This window comes from Camelus bactrianus, chromosome 26 (assembly GCF_048773025.1).
Source record: "Camelus bactrianus isolate YW-2024 breed Bactrian camel chromosome 26, ASM4877302v1, whole genome shotgun sequence".
Lineage (NCBI taxonomy): Eukaryota > Metazoa > Chordata > Mammalia > Artiodactyla > Camelidae > Camelus > Camelus bactrianus.
Window position 1 is genome coordinate 24,366,227 of NC_133564.1, and position 22,084 is coordinate 24,388,310.

At 42.1% G+C, this 22,084-nt stretch overlaps 1 long non-coding RNA gene across 1 annotated transcript in view; it reads right to left on the minus strand.

Annotated features, from left to right (window-relative positions):
- Nucleotides 1-21,800, minus strand: part of LOC141575127 (uncharacterized) — a 106,206-nt gene extending 84,406 nt beyond the window's left edge. The window contains exons 1-2 of the long non-coding RNA XR_012502482.1: nt 21,559-21,800; nt 12,586-12,673 (exon numbers count right to left, since the gene is read on the minus strand). This is a non-coding gene — a long non-coding RNA (uncharacterized LOC141575127). The remainder of the gene's footprint in view (nt 1-12,585; nt 12,674-21,558) is intronic.
- Nucleotides 21,801-22,084: the final 284 nt, after the last annotated feature.

The following is a 22,084-nucleotide window of genomic DNA, read 5'->3' on the forward strand; positions in this document are numbered from 1 at the left end:
GGCTGCCCATCCAGGGCAGTGTTGGGGGTGGGCTGGGCAGGAGAAGGAGCTGTGGTTACAGTGGAGGCAAAGAGACAGAAAACAACAAAAAGATTTCTTCTCCACCAGCAATGCACAAAGCACTGGGGTAGGTGGTCTGCACAGATCATCCCCATTCAACAGATGAAGAAACGGCAGCCCAGAGAGGGTGAATGACTTTCGGGGTTACACAGCTAGAAAGGAGAGTGAGCAGCAGAACAGGATTTGAAGTCAGTTTTTCTTATATTAAAGCCACAGGCTCTGGAAGCTGCTTTGTGGTTTGCAGGCTGCCCTTGGAGTGGGAGACCCACACACAGGTGTCCCAGGCACCGCAGCAGAGACGTTGGCTCTCCTAGCAATGGGACAAAGTTGGTCAGGATCAATACCCCAGGACCCAGGGATCAGTATGGCTCACTAGAGACCTCACAGAAGCCATTCCTAAGATCAGAGCAGAGGGCTGGGGCCCATGCTGCAGGCAGGGAGCCAGCGGGAGGGAGAGACCGGAGGAGAGCTCCTCCCTTTAACCCCACTGGGGAGGAGGGAGTATAAATCCTGTTCTTCCAACAACCAGAACCTCCTGACACCACAAGCGGATGGCTGGCTGGGAAAGGGAAACTTACTTACCAGCATTGTTTTTGAGCCATTTACAATAAAACATAATATGCACAAAAAACAATTCTTAAAATCATTAGGAATATCTATGTATGCATGTATGTATGTATGTATGTATGTATGTATGTATGTGTTTGTGTATGCATGTATGTATGTATGTATGTATTTATTTATCAGCAGTAAGCTCTGCTCATCAATGCGCTCATCTTAAGTTTGTGGACCAAATGAAATGATCAGCAACTTAGCGTCTTAAAAATTAAGAGCACCAAACTGGAATAGAGCAGACAAGAGAGCAGGGTCCAGAGGAAAGGAGGCGGCCAGGAGGGCTCAATAGCCCAGGCAGAGACACTCCAGATGGGAAAGTCAAGGGGGAAAGGAAAATGAGAGGCCAGAGGAACAGGCCTACATAAAGGTTCATGGAGGAGGGGGAAGCGGAGGGGGAGAAGGAGAGAACACTCTCATGGCAAGAAATATGCCTCTTTGATGTTCAAGAGCCTCTTTAGAAATGGAGGGACAGGGGTTCTTGGGCACAGAGATGTGAGGTGATCACTATATGCTGTCTGGGGACAGTTAGGGGTCAGCGATGGAACAGAGACTCTCCCATTAACATGGAGAATACTTTCAGAAGCTGAAAGAAGAACTCAGAGGCCCTGGGTATGTCCCACAACTGTGTGTCATCTAATCCGAGCACAGGCCCTTGAGGAAGCTAGGAGTCCTGTGGCCAGGGGATGAGACTGCGTCAGCCCCCCTCCCGGGCAGCTAGAGTGTGTTCCCACTGTGTTGGGGAGATTCTGGGAGGGATGCTCTGGGATCAAGCCTAAGCCTTGCCCGACTCCCTTTCTCTGCTCCCAGGTCAGTGCCTGTCCTCTAGTTCCTGGGCACACGACGTCCGTTTCCCCTATAAACCTCTGGAACCAACATTTAGTGCCTCCTTGAATGAGCGCGGGAGAGTGGGTGGGTCTACTGCTCCTACTGCAAAATTCATCTCCTAAGGGCAAATTAGTCTTCAAGGTCAAAGAGAAGGAACCCCTTAAACAGCACTTCAGAAAAGTGAGCTGCAAAAGAGAAGACTGTGGATCTCCCTGGACCCATTCCCATCCTGAGTTCTTGAGGTAGAAGTTTGAGAAGAAAGAAGGCACAATTATATTCTTGTTTTGTTTTCATATTCTTTTTAATTTCATTTCATTTCACAGTTTACTACAAGATATTGAATATAGTTCCCTTTGCTGTACAGAAGAAACTTGTTGTGTATCCATTTTATATATAGCAGTTAGCATCTGCAAATCCCGAACTTCCAATTTATCCCTTCCCACTTTCATTCCCCCCGGTAACCATAAGTTTATTTTCTATGTCTGTGAGTGTTTCTGTTTTGCAGATAAGTTCATTTGTATCTTTAAAATTTTTTCCAGATTCCACATATGAGTGATATCATATGGTATTTTTCTTTCTCTTTCTGGATTACTTCACTTACGATGACGATCTCCAGGTCCACTAATGTTGCTGCCAACAGCATTATTTTATTATTTTTTACAGCTGAGTAGTATCACATTGTGTGTATATTCCACATCTTCTTTATCCAGTCATCTGTTGACGGACATTTAGGCTGTTTCTATATCTTGGCTATTGTAAATAGTGCTGCTATGAACATTGGAGTGCATGTATCTTTATGAATTAGTTTCTTCTGAAAATGGGATTTTTGGTCATTTTTGGTGAGTCCCACTTTTAAAAAGTGGCACATAAAAATCTAAGCAAAATGCAGACATTAGGGCAATGCTTATTCACCTTATGAAAGGATCTTTTTTTTTTTAAAGATCTTTTATGTTGCACAAGCATTTACAGCAGAATATTCTTGACCCCAAACATCGGTTGAGAGAGTGCTTCTGTACCCCAGCTATTAAGCCAGCTTTGGAATGCAAAGTAGTGCATCCTGCTGTCAAAAAGCAGCAGAGAAGAACCAGATATCAGCTGAAGTCACCCTGTCCATGGAGATCTACATAAAATTAGCTGCAGCTCCCTAGGCCAAGTCTAGTAGGCAGCCCTATGCCCACATCAAGGTTCCTGTGTATTTCCAAGATTTCTAAGGCTCTTTGTCTGAAAGGCTCCTCTGGCTTGACTAGAACCCTTAGCCTCACATGCATTCCACTCCCCTACCCTCAAGCTTTTCTTTGCCAGCAGTGGCACTCACCTATCCAAACTTGTTATGGTTAGGGTAATGCTAGCTGCTATGGAAAAAAAAATCTACAGACTACGATTTCTTTTTCTCTCAAGTGATAGTCAAGTGTGAATATCTCTAGCTAACACGCTGCTTTCTTCCCTGTGATAATCAAGGACTCCTCCCGTCTCCTAGGTTCAAGGAGACATCTACATCCAGTTGGCAGATGGGGTAATGGAATAGAGAAGGTACTCCTGCCTTTTAGCTGCCTTCTGGGAATTGACAGGCATCATTTTTGCTCACATTCCCTTGGTGAAAACTACCCAACCATATGGCCCCACCTAGATGCCAGAGGAGCTGAGAAAAGTACTCTTGGTTGGGCCACTGATTCCCAGCAATAGCTCTGTGTTGTGGAAGGGTGAGCAGGAGTTTCCATTGGACAGTCTGCCGTCTTTGCCACAAAAACATGTTTTTTCTTCTCACACAAGGATGTCGAGTGGCAGAAGCTTTACAGAAGGTTGGTGGATGGTAAAGGGATTTTACCACCACCTAAGGTGGTGGTGGGTTATGCAGACAAGACCTATTTTGAATGTGTCCCATTAAAAATGGCAAAACGGCTTCAAGTTAAATTTTAGTTATATTCTTAACAGCCTTTGTCTGCCCAAGAATATTTTGCTAGGCGACTTTCACTCCAGTTTTTCCTAATCTCTTCAGCCCCCAAATTCTTATTAACTTCTTGTGTCCAGTGGTTGGAGGTCAAATGTATTCGTGTGCAGCTAAGGGCTGAGCCAGGAGTTCATATACAACTTTATAAGATCGCTACCTTGATCTCCCTGGGACTTTCCAGCTCCCAGGCACCACCCTTTCTGGTCCACTGTCTAGAAATCCAGGGCTTTCATTTCCTTGTTTGATCATGTTCTTCCTGTGACTGTATCTGCTGCCAGTTCTGTAGGACTTGGCCTTCTTGGGTTTTGTTTGGTTTTTTTTCTCCCTATCTGCTTGCTATCATCTTATATTTCTGTGTCCTCCAGTAGCTACTCCATGTATTTTTTTCCAGGGATTTTAGCTGCCGTCAGTGGGAGACACGGAGTGGTATGTACTTAATCCATCTTTACAAGAACTGGAACCCACTGAAGGTTTATAAGCAGTCAAATGGCATGTAGCTTTCTATTACAGAAAGCTCTGTTTGGCTGGAGCTAGAAGAGGTAAGGGCAGTGGTGCTCGAGCCGGGAATGCAGAGTGGAGGTGAGAGCTGCTATAGCAAGCTAAAAAGCAGATGCCACAGGCCAGGTCTAAGGCAGATGAGGTAGGAAGGAGGCGGCAAAGTCCAGGTCTACTTAGAAGTGGGTTCCACAGGATATGATGGCCAATGACATATAGAGATGGAGACATGTGGAAGTCTCCAGAATGGCTCCCTAGGTAGGATACAGGAAGTGGAACAATTTGCTCCAGGATGTCAGTCTTTGATCAAACGCACAAGCAGATGCTCCTCTCATAGAGCAGAACAGACAGATTTGACATCTTTCTCCACTTTCCTTCTCTTATCTTCCAGGATCATTGGCTTTTGTGTGATCAGCTGTGCTGAGATATCCTCCATTCTGACAAAATATATTTGAGCCAGCTTGTAGATTTGCAAAGTTAACTATTGGCCTGTTTGCCATTTTCAGTAGAACAAACTCAAAATCAACTTTAACTGTATAACAAGCTACCACCTTCACTTGGGAAGGAACCGTAGGTAGAGCTTTTATTCTGTATGTGTTTCATCATGGAACTTACTTTTCTGGAGCTGTGTTTAAGAATTTCACCATTTGTGTCTATGATTTGTTAGCAAAGTACTGCTGGATAACATTTCAAGTACAGGAAACATTTTAAAAGAAACCAAGAAAACCTGAGTTTGTTGGATTGTTTGTTAAAGAAACTAATAACAGAGATGTTGATGTAGCTGCAGAAAGGAAAATGTTTTCCTGATGGATTTTTGCAGAGGCAGCTGTGTCTTCAGATGTTGCACATGTACAGCACACACAGACACACCATGGATATGTACTCATGTTTCACAGGCTCCTGCCTCACCTGCTAACATATAACTCAATCTTTCAGCTCCCTACAAATTCTGCAACCTATCCCATTATTATTCACAACTGAGAGGTGATTAATCACTCCAGCTATGGATAATTTACCCTTAACCTAGAATAAATACCTTTTTCTCTGTTGAGTTTGCTTACAAAGAGCTGGGCCCAGAGCCCATTTGGCTTGGTCACAGTACCAAGATGGCAGTCTACTTCACCTTGCGGGTGCAATCTTCCTCTCATTGCAAGCCATGCACTTAACTTTGGGTAGGAAAAAAAAAAACCTAAAAATGGAAAGAAATTACCAAGATAAACAGTACAAAGGACTGAGAATGAAAGCCCTTACACTTGAGACAGAATTGGATTATTTCTTGGAAAGGCTTTTGAGACAGAAATCTGTGGGCAGAAGGAGAAAGAGGTTCCTTTTGTGTAGCTTGCTTCAAGTCCACAGAAGAAATAAAAGGAAGAAAAGCTTTGGCAATCTGTTGCTAACAAAGTATTTAATTTGGGCTGAGTCTTCTATGGCTTGGGAGCATCAGATAGCATTCCTGTAACAAAGAGAGCATCACTGCAAGACACTGCCCACCTGTCCTGGTCCCTGGGTGGGCGATTGTTTCTCCTTTCCTGGACCTAGGATAATGCTGAGTCAGAAGGCTTTATTTAATCAATTGGAAAAGAAGAGTGAGTGGGGTTTGAGCCTCAGATTTTTCTGTTCATGTTCAGGCATAAGTCTATCAGACCCACTGCCACTGTGCTACTTGACAAGAGACATCCTTTAATCAGCACAGAAAGGCCAGGCTTTGGGTAAAAAAAATTCTACACTGCTCAGAAACTCTAGGCAATGCTTTTAATCATGTCCCTTTCTGCTGTATCTCTCTAATTAAAACTTTTCTGAAAGCCTACTTTCTGGCATCCGTATTTTATTTGTGTGGCTCACCAGCTAATAAGGGCTTGGTGCTGTCTGTGGGATCTGGTGATCCTGAACAGGGTTTGCTCTTTGGTCAAAGATTTCCAAAAAGGTGTGGTGAGCACAGCCTGGGCTGGAGATTATACTGGAAATGGGAACTGAGATGGAGAGTTAGCTGGATTTAAGTGCTTTGGAAAGTACATGCAAGGATTTGTTAATACACTACAGTTAGTCAAGTGAAAACATTTTCAAATACCCCTGGGTGCTGGTGTAAGAGCTAAGAATAGGAATAAATTCCACATGTGACAGAACTCAAAATAGCATCAAACAACAGACCTAGAAATATCTGGAGTAGACCCTGTCTGCAAATCTCACCAAAAGACAAGGAAAAAGAAAACCCCCAGCAGACCCTGGATTAGTTTCAAGACTCAGACACCTTGGTCAATTGCACCAGTGAGTATATTCCTTGTGAGATATTTTAGATTCGGTTCATGTATTCACAAATACTCAATGGCTGGTTCATGGGTGGATTCACCATTCAAAATGCTGCTAAAACATTCTTCCATGAAAACATTCTAGGCAGCTATAAAGAAGGTTGGTTATGAGTTTTCTGAAAAGGAATTCAGATTTCCTGTCTCAAATCACTAAGGACAAGCTGAGATGGCAAGGAGATTAAAGTCAGAAGATGCATTTCAGAGCCTGGAATGTGTAAATGCAGCCTTAGGGAGAACCAGAGCCACACAGGTGGGGTCAGCGCCTGCATAAGACAAGATTACTATAGTAGTAAGAGCAATAATGATGAATTAACTATATTTTATTTGTCCAAAACCCCACTGCTGAGAAGTGGCAGAGTTTCAATTCAAACCCAGAGTCTCTGCTCCAGATCGTTTGGCTCTTAACCATTACTTCACTGGCCAGGCCAGTGGGGATCCTGGGTTTCCTTGGCTACACTGAGAACTCTTGGCAAAATTTTGCATCTAGTATTATGGTACCAAGTGGACCCCTGCCAGGGCCATTATGTATGGGTGTGCAGGTGTGTGTCACACAACTCTAGAGCATGCTGTTCATATCATAGTGTAGTTGCTGCCACTCCCACTCAAAAAAACTGCACAGTAGACAGACTGCCAACCATACACTGTGGCCCTGCCTTTTTCTATTCTTCTACTTTTGCAAGTGAGACCCCTAAACTGTGGAGAGACTAAGGACTCGGCCCCAAGGCCACTGGTTGTAGAGAGAAGTCAGGACTCATCTACAAAGGACATCTCTGCCCTCTGGCCATCCCTTTGCAATGACTCCTGCCCAGTGTCCTACATCACAGGATCTGCTCACAGCTGGTAAATAAGTCAAACATGTACACAGGATTCTGGGAAGGGATAAGGACAGATAGGAAGTCTTCCTTAAAAAAAAAAAAAAAAAGAGCATCTAATATCTGGTCTACTCCAGAGAAGCCAAAGAAGAGGGTTGCCATCAACTTGGATGAGACCCCTGAATTGCCAGTACTCCCAGAAACAAAGGAGAGGGAAAGTATTTTGAAGCCAGTGATCCTCTAGAGGCAATTTATTAGCGCTATGGGAAGACTAGCAATGCTATCACTAGGAAAATGAAATCAGTGTGTGTGTGGATTTGTGTCTGACAAGGGAGCCATAAATCTTGCTCCTCTGCTGACAGAGCCTGACCCTGAGCAGCAAGGATGGCTACGTGCTCCCGTGCCAAGGACACATATGAGGGCTGGAGGAAGATTTCTTGGCTGCTCCTACTGGGGGTGGGTGTGCTGAGCCAGGGACAAACGCCTTGGAGACCTAGCTTCTGCAGGTGGCCCTGCGAGCTGGGTGAACTTATTTGCCTCTGAGGAAAGCCGTGACTCCTTTAGAAGCACGCAAAGGCCTAGCCACTTGCTGGCACTTCAAGTGGATTCTCACTTCCCAGATGTACTCACACCCAAGGAAAGAATTGCTGTGAGCAGTCTTTAAAGGCCCCAGCAGACCAGGAATAGTCTCCATTAGCCCCAGGTTGCCACCAGCCTTTAAAATAGCTTGGACTAGTCCTTTCACCTCTTGTGGTGTGTGTCGGGGGGTCTCAGTTTCCCCATCTGCAAAATGGGGAGGAGAAGGTTAGACAAATATGTATTTTTCATTGTTCCAGCTCTAAATCCTATGAAACTATAAAACAGATTGCTTTGAGAGGATCACTGAGTTGCCATCCAAAGCAAAATCCTTTTCATTTCTTTCACAAAGCCAAGTTTCTAGAACAATGCCAAGCTAACCATTGGAAAATCAGGTGAGTGAATGAGAAAAGGAAATCTCAGTTTCTAAAGGTTTTAAGATCCTGGTTTCTGGCTCTTCTGAAGCCCTTTGCACTTGCTGCCCCGAGGACTTGGCCTTCCTTTAACCCTAACCTTGTCCAAGTGGGTTTCTCTTGTATACAACCAAATAATCCTTGATAGTCGTTATCTCTTGGTGACATTGTGTGACTCTTGAGGCATCTCTTTAATGCCTCTGTTTCCTCATCTGTCAAATGTCACAGCCAGCACGGGTATTTCAAAGTTTCTTTCCCAGCCCTCTGATTATATGACAGGCTTCCGCAAAGCAAAGCAGAATTAAGACACAGAGACCCACTCCACCCGTCTCCTCTCCAACTAACCAAATCCAGCCCATAACCAAGGTTTGTCAGCCTGTAAACAGTTCTTATCTCCCTTGTCATAGCAAAGGCTACCATCTCTTCCAGAAACCAGGGATGCAGAATGGAAATAGGGACCTCAGACTCCCCTGGTACACAGTCACTACTCCAACACTCAGTTCTGGAGCCAGGAGCTCCAGGCAGGGGGCTGGTCCAGGCAGAGCTAGCTGGCACCCACACAGCTCCCATCGACCTGTGCTGTCACCGTGGCCACGTGTGTATTTATAGCTCCATATGCCTGTCAGAAAATGATGCTCAGGCCTTTTCTTACCCCTGCTTCCAGCCCCTTGAAATAGGTAGAATGTTAGTGATTATGTGCGATTTCCACTGGCGTTTCCACTGCACAGGCTTCCTCAGACAAGCCATGCTTGCTTCTAATGCATGTGGCATTTCACAAGTGCCATCGTCTGCCACAAAGGAATGCTGTATGGGTGGTTGGGTAGTGTCTCTTTATAGCTGCTGAACTACAAGGAAAAACAGAATAAACTGCAGCTGTAAGGAATTAGATTAGACAAAAGAGAGGGGGTAAAAAACCCTTCCCTAGGGTTGGAGTAAGACAGTGGTGTATATTAAAAGGGACAACGTGTTAATGAAATCTCAAGGTATTTTTAGAAAGAGCAGATAGCTTCCTTCTGGGGATGGTTGTATGGTTGGCAGCGCAATCCTGCTTAGAGGCCTCAGAATAGATTGGATGAAATCTTGGTGGCCCTAGACTGATGAGAACATTCATCAGAGGGTCCCTCTGCCCCGACTGCACCAAATTCCTCTTGATTTCATCCATTTATTATCCTCCTCCTTATCATTGCCTGAAGAGGTCCATATTTTAATCCAACTGTAACTTGATTCTTTCCCATCCCGTCCTCACCACCAACCCACTTCACCACCGACCCTACCCTCACTAAGGTGAGGCAGCAAGAATCTGGATGCTGTGAACAAATGTAGGTGAATTGCTTCCAGAATTATCTGACTGCTGTCTGATAACTGAGGCTATCTGGCCCCGGTTCCTCATCCAAGGTGTACCACCTACTCTCCCTAACTGTGTTAAGTCTCCCTAAAGGTGCCCTCAGATGAGCAGCAAACAAAAACTTCCAGAGAAGCAGTCTCTCCCATCATAGGGAGCAGGAAACCTCTGACCAGCAGACCCAGTTGACCAATGGATAAGTCAGCCTCAGGTCTCAGAATCCTGAGGAAACTTGACCTGTATGCTCAACACCCATGTTGGTTCTGGCTTCACTCATGAAGCAGCAGGTCATTCCATGGGCCTCTTGTGGATGTCTGCACTTTAAAGAGCTTTTGGTGAAACGAGAGGACATGGGACAAAGTTATTTGGTAATGCTTAGTCCCTCCAGGCAGCATTTAACCATAAGACATTCAGCGTTCCCCAAGGATACTCCATCATTTATTCAGTATCTGTTCATCAATTAAGTATATCATCAAAGCGTCTCTTCTATATGCTCACCTTCTTCACATCCCCACAGTCATTTCTAACATCCAGGGAAGGGGAACCAAACTGCACTAACATTTTTTAGTCCCAGGCACTGTGTTTTTGTGTGCTTTATGTACATTACCTTGTATGAGTCTTCCCTAGATTTCTGAAGGAACCTTCTAAAATGGTCCTCCACATGCTACCCTTTTCATCCAAACTCTGCATAGATGCCAGAAAATCTTTCTAAAGCATACTCCCCACTTAAAAATGTTGACAGCTCCTCACTGCCCTCTGGAAGGATAGAAAAGGTGTAGCCTCCAGAGCTTGCTCTGGCCTCCCCAGTATCTTCTCCACTCACCCACTACAGAGATCCTATAGAAGAGCTTTGCCACATTCTCTGACCAACTAAGCTAACTGGCCCACGGTTTTTGCCACATACTCTGAACACAGAATGTATTGCAATGCTCCAAAGACTTTACCCACATTGGACCACTTATTCAAACTCCTCCCCAGCCACCCAATCCTTCTCACTTGGCAAACTCCTCTTGTTGACCAAGACTCCACTTAAATATCATCTCCTCTTTCTATCCTTCCCTCATCTTCTGAGGCAGAATTAATTGGGCCTTTGTCTCCTCTTATAACACCTTATATAAATTTCACTCTTGGCACAGCTCACATTGTATCATAGATTCTCCATGTGTTATTCAGGGCAGGCTAAATTCTTTCACAAAGAATTCAAGAATTTCCTGACTTGACACAATACAGGTCTATTTTTTGCTTGTGCAACAGTCCAGTGTGAGTGTTCCTGCTGGAGGCTCCCTGCCAAGTGGTGACTCAGGGATCCAGGCTGTTTCCATCTTGTACCTCTGTCATGCCCTAAGACCTTAGGGTTATTTACTCACTACCACATAGACAGTGAAATAAAGGAGAATGTAGGATACAGTGGGAGGTTTTTAAAGACCAGGCCTAGCCCAAACTCCAGTCATCACTCCAGGATAACAGATCTTCAATCATATCCACTAACTACTTCTCACAGGACTCTCAGTCTCCTGTACCACTGATTTGGGGTCTAGAAATATCTTCAAAAGGAAAAGCTAGATATCCATTGTCGAGTCTATGGTAACTCTACAGATACTGCACTTTTTGGTGGAACCATTCCTCCAAGGGAGACCATTGTAAGGTTTTGGGGACCAGCAAGAATTTTTATATTATGGGCCAACTGGTATGAGACAACTGGCATATGTCTACAGCTTCCATTTTTATCTCAATACTCAGTTACTCACCAATGTGGCAGTCTGGGAAATTAAATTAATGGAGAAATAAAAAGGTAAATTTAATCTCACCATATTTACCATCAAACATATACAATAGGTCATACTGTCTGAATTTCTAAAATTCTAAGAGATGTTTGGTCACCTCCTTCAACTGTGTAGCATACTTATTGAAAGATAAACCTCTACTGTGCATAAGTGATCATTAAAAAAGAAAGAAAGACTAGGCTTTTCTCCTCTTTCATGTCAGCTCAGGATTACTCAAAGAATACAGTTCTTAAGAGTAAATAAATAAGTTCCCAGCCAATACACAGGACATTTGACATTGCCTCCTAGACTAAGGTCAAAAGAGGACATAGGGAGGAACTTTCTATTTTTGATCAAATTTGAAAAGTGGACAAATCCCTCTCCAATACAAAACAAAAATAAACCAAAATCATCTGAGGGCACAGGATGAACATATTTTTAACAAAGGAAATTGTTTTCAAAGAATTGGCATTTAGAGTTTAGTGATTCAAAAGAATCACTCAAGGTTTCATTTTCAAGGCTCTTCCACCTCTCCTTAGCCCCATGATAGCCCATAGAACTGATGAAGGAAACTGACCTGAGGAAGGGTTACATGATTTGGCCATGGTCACAAAGCAAATCAAAGGTTTTCCTGGGATTTGTTCCTGCCTCCTGTCTTAGGGCACAGTTCATAAATGATGCACAACTCAAGACTATTGGCACCACTTTCCTACCCCTTCACCCCACTTTTATTGAGATATAATTGACATATATCATTGTGTTAATCCGAGGTGTACAATAAAATGATTTGATTTATGTATATATTGCAAAACGTTTGCCACAATAAGTTTAGTTAATATGAATCACCTCACATAGTTACAAAATTTTTATCCTGTGATGAGACCTTTCAAGATCTCTACCACTACCATCGCACCACTGTAGCACTTTTTGATTACCTCCCCCCTCATTCCTCATCTTGCTCTCAAGTGACTTCTCCTCCCAGCTCTCCACTGATACATACTTTTAGCCAAATATGTTTGATCATCTGCATGTCCTTAAATCCAATGGATCTTTTTCAGTCCTCCCCTGATGTAATCTCTAAGCAAGGGTTTGACTCAGAAGACAGTGGCTTTCTTTTGAAACAGTGTCCAACCTCACAGTTCCTGCTTCCTCTCTGCCTGTTCCTTTTCTGCCTCCTTCACCTGCTCATCTTTTCTACCCAGGCCACCAAAGATTTATATTACTCAGGACTCCATCCTAGGTCCTCCTCTCTTTTCTCTCTGTATCTTGTCCATGCTCATGGCTTCAAAAACCACTTACTCATAAATAAACTCTAAATTTTCTATTTCCAGCTAATATTCTCCTTGGAGTTCCAGAATTATACCATATACCAGAACTATACCACCTCTGCTTACAAATTTGCTTTATAAATGTAAATGCCACAGACTTACCTTGAGATCCAACACCAAATATCTTCCAACATCAGACCCAGTCCTCTTCCAATGTCTACGCCAGTGAATGACACTGCCATCAACCCTGCTGTGTGATTCAAGAGAACCAGAGTTATTCCTGATGTTTCTCTTTCCCTCACCATCCACATTTCATTCATTACCAAAGTCAGTTTATTTTACCTCCCAAACACCTCTCAAATATGCCTGCATCTCTCCTTCTATACCCCCACATCCCTAATGCAAACCACCATCAGGTCCTGACTGGACTATTCCAACAAGGGTTTAACTGGTCTCCCTGCAACCACTCTCGCCATCTTCCATTCTATACTCCACAATGCAGCCAAAAAGATATTTTCAAAGTGATAATCTCATGATGGTTCCCACCATCTCTTCTCCCCACCCCATGCAAATCCTTCAATGGCTTCCCAATGCTCTTAAGAAAAAGACCAAATCCACAGTAGTAGTAGTAGTAGTAGTAGTAGTAGTAGTAGTAGTAGTAGTAGTAGTAGTAGTAATAATAATAATAATAATAATAATAATAATAATAATAATAATAATAATAATAATAATGAAGAAGAAGAAGGAGGAGGAGGAGGAGGGGGAGGAGGGGGAGGAGGAGAAGGAGAAGAAGAAGGAGAAAGAAGAAGAAGGAAGAAGGAAGAAGAAGAAGAAGAAGAAGGAGGAGGAGAAGGAGGAGAAGGAGGAGAAGGAGGAGAAGGAGGAGAAGGAGAAGGAGAAGAAGAAGAGGAAGAAGAGGAAGAAGAGGAAGAGGAAGAGGAAGAAGAGGAAGAAGAGGAAGAAGAAAAGAAGAAGAGGAAGAAGAAGAGGAAGAAGAAGAAGAAGAAGAAGAAGAAGAAGAAGAAGAAGAAGAAGAAGAAGAAGAAGAAGAAGAAGAAGAAGAAGAAGAAGAAGAAGAAGAAGAAGAAGAAGAAGAAGAAGAAGAAAGAAGAAGAAGAAGAAGAAGAGAAGAAGAAGAAGAAGAAGAAGAAGAAGAAGAAGAAGAAGAAGAAGAAGAAGAAGAAGAAGAAGAAGAAGAAGAAGAGGAAGAGGAAGAGGAAGAGGAAGAGGAAGAGGAAGAGGAAGAGGAAGAAGAAGAGGAAGAGGAAGAGGAAGAAGAAGAAGAAAGAAGGAGGAGGAGGAGGAGGAGGAGAAATACCCTTGTGCACCCTAGCTCCCAGCCACCATACAGCCTCATTTCACAACATGATCTTCACTGCACTCTGAGTTCCAATGGCACCAGTCTTTCAATTCCTTGACCCAACTCTACAGGAAAGACTTTTTCTCTACAAATTCAGTGAGCCCTCTTCTGTTAAATACCCTCACAGCAGCACATACTTCTCCTTCAAAGAACTTGCCAGAGCAGTAATTTGACATTTAATTATGTGTTCATCTGGTTGATGTCTGTCTTTCCCATCAGACTATAAGCTTCATGAAGATGAAGTCGTGTTTACTTTTGCTCATCACAGTATATCTGAAGCACCTATCACTGTGCTTGGACATACTAACATGCAAACATTTATCCCAAGAATAGTAAAAATAAATACCAATTAGGTGATGAATCAACAACTTATGTTTACTTGGGTTCCTTCTGGTTTTGATATTACAGTACATGTATTGGCCATTTACTGTACTGTACAGTACAGTAAATGGCCTGTCATATGAGGCAGTTTTTTTCTTCTATTTGCACTAAACTTACTCTGTCCAAGATTTAAAGTAGTTCCTTTTATGAAAAAAATTTCAGGCCAATTTGGTGAACAACTCCAAGTTCATCTTTTTTTTATTCAGGATGACTGGGGATTCATATTGGTCTCTAAAAATAATGAGAGCACAACTGCAGAAATGCGGAGCCAGCGAAGGTAGCTGTGACACCAGAATGTACCCGAGGGAGGGCCCTGGATGAGGACCAGGAGGTGGGCACGAGTGCCAGCTCTGCCTTCATCCAGCAGCCTGACCATGAGGAAATCACTTCCTTCCCTAGACCCTGGTTTATTTACCTGCAAAATGAGAGAGTTGTTCTCAAGGGGAACCTTCTGCCTTTAGCATGTGACATGATGCACGAGAATGATCATCCCACCTCCTGCCGCCTCCCTATAAAACCAGAATTCTCCTCGTGGGCAGGTCAGAGCCAGAGGTCTTTCCTTCTCCACGGCTAAAGTTTTCTTCAGCTAGCTCTTGACCTGCCACTTATCATGGGATTGTACTGAGAAATAGTGCATTTAGTCATTTAGGATACATCTTTACCATTCTGCCTGACACTCATCTTTCCATAATCATGGGGGAGAAGACTGTGTCTAATCCACCAATATTTTATTTCTAGAAATGACTTAATTTAGAAGAGCAGGTGTCATTTTCGGGCTGTGTGTTGTAAAAGAAAAACCTGAGGGTCAGAAGTCAGAACTCATGTTCCAAGTCCTCCACTGACTGGCTGTGAGCTTTAAGCATGATTTAATAGAGAGATAGGTAGGTAGGTAGGTAGGTAGGTAGGTAGGTAGATAGATAGATAGAGCAAGAAAGCAAGAGAGAGAGAGAGAGAGATCTAACTGGCTTACTTCATAGGGTGATCATGAAAACCATACGAGACAGCATTTGTGTACATAATTTGAAGAATTTAAAGTATAATAAACATGGGTTTTCAGATGCCCAAAAGATGCCCCCAAGGAATAAAGGTATATACAATCATCATGATACCAATATCATAGAAATTACAATTCCAGCAGCGCCATTTCGTGCCAGCTCCCAATAGACAAAGATGTTATCTACTTAAGGCCTCCTTCTCCTCTACAGTCCGAGGTCACAGGCTTCCAAAAATCCTAGACCCTTCCAAGCGCTCATCTGAAAATTTCAGGATTATTTAGTGAAGAAGTCATAGGTCACCTTGCAGGGTGTTAAAGGATTTAAACGGAAAATGATAGTACCATTGATAAATAAATATCAAAAACGAATGGATAAAAGTATGTTAGGGATATCCTTATTCAGAGTAAATAGACTGAAAAAAAAAATCTACCCAAGAAAATCTACTTTCTGCTCTAAGTAATCATTTTTTCAGCACTATCAGACACTAATTCTTCCAAGCCAACTCATGCTCAAAACTAAAATAGAAACCCTTGTATATGTGGTCAGCTGATTCTCCAAAAAGGTGTTAAGACCATTCAATGGGGAAAGAAGAGCCTTACCTTATACTATATACAAAAATTAACTCAAAATAGAACAAAGAACTAAAACAATAAAACTCTCAGAAGTAAAGAGTAAAAGCTTCATGACATTGCATTTGGAAATCATTTATTGGATATGATACCAAAAGCATAGGCAGAAAAAAAAATAGACAACTTGGACTTTATCAAAATTATAAACTTTTGTGTATCAAAGGACACTATCAAGAGAGTGAAAAGGCAACACACAGAATCGGAGAAAATATTTGCAAATCATATACCTGATAAGGAATTAATATCCAGAATATATAAAGAACTACTGCAGCTCAAAAACAAACAAAAAATTTAAAAACAAACATAAGACTTAACTAGACGTTTTTTCAAAGAAAATATACAAATGGACAATATGCACACAAAAAGATGCTCAACATCACTAGCCATTAGGAAAATGCAAATCAAAACCACAATGAGATACCACTTCACATCCATTAGGATGGCCATTATAAAAACAAAACAAAACAAAATGAAAACTAAGAAGGGTTGGTGAGGATGTGGAGAAATTGGAACACTTATACATTGCTGGTAGGAATGTAAAATGGTGCAGTCACTATGAAAAAATACTTTGTGGTTCCCCAAAAATTTAAGCACAGAATTAGAACATGATCCAGCCATTCCCCTTGTAGGTACATATCCAAAAGAATTGAAAGAAGGAACTCAAACAGACAATCAATGTTCATAGCAGCATTATTCCCAATAGTCGAAAGGTAGAAACAACCCAAATGTCCATCAACAGATGAATGCATAAACAAAATGTGATACATACAAATGGAATGTTACTCAGCCTCAAAAGGGAATGAAATTGTGTCACATGCTACAACATGGATGAATGTTGAAGATATTAAGTTAAATGTCAGAAACAAAAAGGACAAATATTAGGTAAATCCACTTATATGAGGACCTAGAATGGGCAAATTCAAAGAGACAGAAAGTAGAATAGAGATTACCAGTGTCTGGTGGGAGGAGGGACTAGGAAGTTACTGTTTGCAGAGTTTGGGATGATGAAAAGTTCTGGAAATGGGTATCAGTGATGGTAGCAGAACAGAATTTACTTAATGCCACCAATCTGTACACTTACAAAATGTTTAAAATGGTAAATTTTATGTTATGTATATTTTACAACTAAAACAATGGAATGGAAGTCCTGACATAATGGAAAAGTGTTCTCCTGTCATTTGTTATAGGTAGTGAGTATGTTCTATTTACTTAAGGGTCTTAAAATCCAGGAGAAGGCAAAATTGATGGAAAAGAGGCAGAGCCTGAATTTCTAGGTGCCTCCTGCAGCCCTTGTTCACTCATCAATCTAAGGTTGTCAGCAATCAGTCAATCTTCTTCTTTCCCCCTTTCAAATACTTCTCACGATGGCAAATAAGATGTCAAGCCTTAGCATCTTCAGATGAATGAGATGTCACCTCAGTCTGCAGCCCCTGTCCAGATCACATCAAACAGCACATCCTGCACATCAAACAGCAAAGTGGAAAACTGATGCACTGCGTTGAATAAGGCTGGAATGCTACAGCCTGTTCAAGCTAAAGTACATTCTTTTGGAGTTTGGGAGTGAGTGAGCAGACAGCTCAGGGAGAGCAGCAAGAATGTGAATACTAAGACTCCAGTAATGGCCATCTCCCTCTGCCTCCCCCCAAGGGAGACCTACGAAACACACAGGTTCAAGTGGGATAGTTGCAAAATCCTTACAAAAGAAAGGCAGGACTAGGGGTCAGGAGTTAAGGGTGAGGACTCTGGGGTCAAAGAGCCTGGTTGCAAATCGTCTCTCTGCCACTCATACATACGCCATGGAACCACAACAAGTTGACTCACCTCACCGTGCATTTCTTTCTCGATAGGGACAGAGATAATCCTACTATGAAACCTAACTTACTGGATCATTGTGAGGATTTTGAAGTATTAATTGATGTCAGCTATTATTATCAGTTGATGTCAGTTATTATCAGAGAACACAGTAAAAAAGCTATAACTATGAGTCACCATATTGAGCAAACAAAAGAAAAGAGGGCTTTGGGGTATATTGTGTACCTATAAGCATATATTTGTCTATGTATATGATTTGTTTATAATTTTCTAGGCAGGGTCATGGGAATATTAGCCTGAAATTCTCTACCAAGCTGCTTCCTAACTTATTCCTGTAGTGCTAAAGCTTCTTGGCAGGCAGAAAGGGTCAATGATTTCAAAATCAAAGTTGTTGGAGTGTGCTTTTTCCTCATCAGTTTTCCCAAGTGTGGAAACAAAGCTGCATCTAAGCTAGCCGGACCCAAGGCACAGGAGTTGGAACTGAGCAGCTCTCCCGAGCTATTCTCTGTCCTCCTCCCATGGTGTGGCAGGTACCACATGCCATCTTGATTCAAGCTATACTGGACTCTTCTTTCCTGTTTCTATGTCTCATGACTGACACTGAGATAACGTCATGTAACTTATCTCCTTTTCTAGGTGGGCAGAATCAAGTTTATGCCCCTGTTCAAGAAGTCTCTTTCTTGTTAGGGTACCACTCTACATCTTCTCAGGAGTGTATCTCCCTCTGTCTGTTTCCTGGATCAAGGCAACTGAAACTTCGTACAATAACCAAAGTCCCATCAAATGCTATGCAAAAAGGCTAGAGGTTCCTTAATAACACTGGACAATCTAGGGTAACTTAAAGGCCAGGAAGTCTATGATCAGAAGAAAATGTGAACAAGGAACCATTAATATTTATTGGAATAATACAGAGAAAAGATAAGGAAAAACAGACAGGAAGCAGAGAAGAAGGCCACATGTTTCATGATAATGCAGTAACCTACAACGCTATATTATCTCAAGGTTCCACCATTTGTTACCATCCAGCTCAAAGAAAGAAGAAGTCTAAGCCTGGATGCCAACAGCTGTACCAGCAATGATTCTCATCCTCCAATTCAGGAGTACAGTTTCCATTTTCCATGGCAGAACAACAGCCCTAGCAGATACAAGGCAGGGCTACGTCCCAATAATAGGTGATTCTCAGCAACTGTGATCATGACCATGACAAGCCCAAGAGACCCACCAGTTTCATGACAAGCTTCTGCTTTCAGTGAAAAGCATCAGTCTGGGGGACATAATGCTGCAAACCGTGAAGAACTAAGTGTTCAAGCCTTCACCTGCCTCACTGAACTCAGTGATCGTTTTGTAATTAACAAGAGCTATCTTTATTTGGGCCCCCCTTATTTCCCCCATTGTGTGTGGTGGGGCCCTGGCAGGGAGGGGAGAGAGGATGGCTGTGGGGAAAGCATTAAGAAGAGGAGGACACAGTCTCTGAGAATTCAGTGCTATACAAGAAAAACACAGTAGAGAGAAAACTGTTTCTTCTACACTTTTTCATTTGCTTACACTTCCTTGTCATACAGACTTCCAAGAATTAGAACCTGAGCTTTGAAATCCTCCCAGCAGATTGCTCATCTTCAATTGATGAACATGGCCCAGTGGTTTGTAAAAAGGAAAACTGAATTTTTTACAACACCAATCCTTCCCCAGTTATAATTAAAATATCAAGGGGCATTCTTTTGGAATGTAACAAGGCAGTTCTAAAGGTCATTTGCAAAAATAAATGTGTACAAACATTGAAGAAAATTTTGACAAAATAAAAGCAGTGAGGGGGACACTAGCCCTATCAGGCATTAAAATATATTTTAAAGTTATAATATGTAAAGCAGCATGATACTGGCTCTAGAACAGACAAGTCACTTGAAGAGAATAGATGCATTAGATGTAAACCTTAATGTGTAAAATTTAATTAGTTTAGAAGATGGTATCCAAAATCAGTAGGGAAAGGTAGGATTGCTCAACAAATGGTTTTGATGGAATTGGTTAAGTTTTCATAAAAACTTGCCCTAAGTCTCCTTTTCTCAAGTCTCCCTAGTTTTTTCTGAGTTTCACAGGATTATGTCACCAGGGCTTGGGAACTGTTGCCTTGCTTTCTTCCACTCTGGTCATCTCATCCTGGTCTTTCCCCATTGTCCCTGTTGCCTATGATCTTCCTGAGGTCAGAGTTCCAATGGACATCATTATTCTCCATTCCTGGGAGGGAGGAAAGCTCCCTGCTCCCATTCACTTCTTAGGCCAAAGTATGATCACAAGCCTTCCTAACTCCCACAGCATATTCAGGACCAGGACATCTCTAAAGACATGGAATTCATAAAAAAGAAATATTCAGTGGTTGCCAGGGGACAGAGGGGTGAACAGTCAGAGCACAGAGGATTCTTAAAGGCAGTGAAACTATTCTGTATGATGCTATCAGGGTAGCATATGTCATACATTTGTCAAAACCCATTGAATGTGCTATTAAAGAAAAAATTATCCTAGCACTTGCTTAAATGGTAAGGAAGATTTTATTCAGGATTATTATAATAAATGTCAAGACTACCACAATAGGAGAGAGAAGTCAACTCCAAATACAAAAAGGACAGCTGGGGATTTATGGCCAATGAGCAGAGTGAGGTCAGTGAACAGAAAAAATTACTAAGAGGAGACATCAAGGGTAGAGATTCTTGTTAAACTGGCTTAATAAGATTCTTGATGAAGGCGAGCCAGGGTGATCAGAGAGCTTTCAAGGGTGGGAATATGAGGAATTTGATTAGATATCAAGGGTATTCAGATATCAAGGGTGAGGGATTCTTGCTAAACTGACTTAGCAGGATTCTTGCTGAGCCTGAGTGACACAGGGTTGGCAAGGACGGGACAGGGGCCAAGGTCAAATCCTGGTCAAAAAGTGGGCTCCTCTGCGCTAAACTAAAGTTTAGTCAAAGAGAGAGTCTTTGTACTACACCAAGAGTGAACCCTGACATAAACTATGGACTTTGGAATGGTAATGATACCAGTTGTAGCAAATGTCCCATCGTGGTGTGGGATGTTAATAGTGGGGGATGTTGTGCGTATGTGAGAACAGAGAGAACTTGGGAACTATCATCCTTTCTGTTCAGTTCTGCTGTGAATCTGAAACTGTTCCCCAAATAAAGCCTATTTACATTTTTTCAATTAAAAAGGAAATATGAAATTGAATAACTCCTGACTACATAACTGGTAGCAGGACCAGTCGTGGGCTCTCTATTAGGCAAGAAGTTTCCAGCCAGATTTCCAGTTATGGTACCTAGTTGATGCCTGGAAGATTCAGTCACCTTTGCCATGCCAAAAAGTGGGAGTGCCCGCTGTTCCAGGCAGGTGCCCTCTCTCATCTGCAGGTGGAAATATGCACATATTCATCTTTTGGGGAAAGCAACCAAGTATCTTTAAAGTTCACATTTCTGGTTCAGTCATGTCCCTTCCAGGAACCTTTCCCAAAGAAGACATTAGTGCTTGAGGAAAGGAATTTTATACCAAAAAGTCCCTTATAGCATTATTTGTAATGATACAAATTTAGAAACAGCCTAAGCAATCCACATGGGAGAAGAGTTCAATGAATCATAGTATACCCATAGTTTAGTATATGACGTTTGCAAATATTATTTAATGATATGAGAAATTGCTCACACATCATATTAAGTGAAAAAGGCAGAACACAATATTGCATACATAGTATAATCCCAATTATGTAAAAACAAGAAAATATGAGAGTGAAAGCCTAGAAGGAAAACAGCATATGAAAATGTTAACAGTGGTTATCTCTATGACAGGGAATTATGAATGATTTTTTACTTTTTTATACACTTCCCTGCATTTTCAAGACTTTCTATGACGATCACATATTGCTATTACAAATATATTTCTTTTAACATAAAAGGAAGTAAGATGCAAATTTGAGACCAACCTCTCTGGTAACAGAAAGTCCACCCACGGTATCAGGAAATGATGCTGCAGAATGCCAGCGCCTTTCTTGCCCACATTTAGAAAGGGAAACGTCTTGACTCCTAAGATGGTGCAAAGGAATAAGATGAGAGAAAAGAAGAAATAAAGTCTCTATTGGCTTCAGTTTTCGTGTTTTATACAGCACTATTCTTTCCTCCACTAGTTCGTAGTTCCTTCAAGACAGAGACCACACTTTCTCTTTCAGCGTCCTGCAGATCCAACCTAGGCTTGGCACACCGTGTGGGGAACACTGGAGAACGTAGGAGGATTGGAATGCAGGGGAGGAAACAGAGACACTGCACTGAGGGTTGGCAGAAAGGAGGCATGGACATTCTGGAAAGACAGGAGATTAAGCCAAGGAGAAATAGAAATAGAAGATACAAAGGAAGAAGGGGCACAGGAGAAAGGAGGGGGAGAAGAGCAGGTGAAGACAAGTGTCAACATGATACTACTCTGTGATGACTGGATTCTAGCCCTTCCTCTAGGAA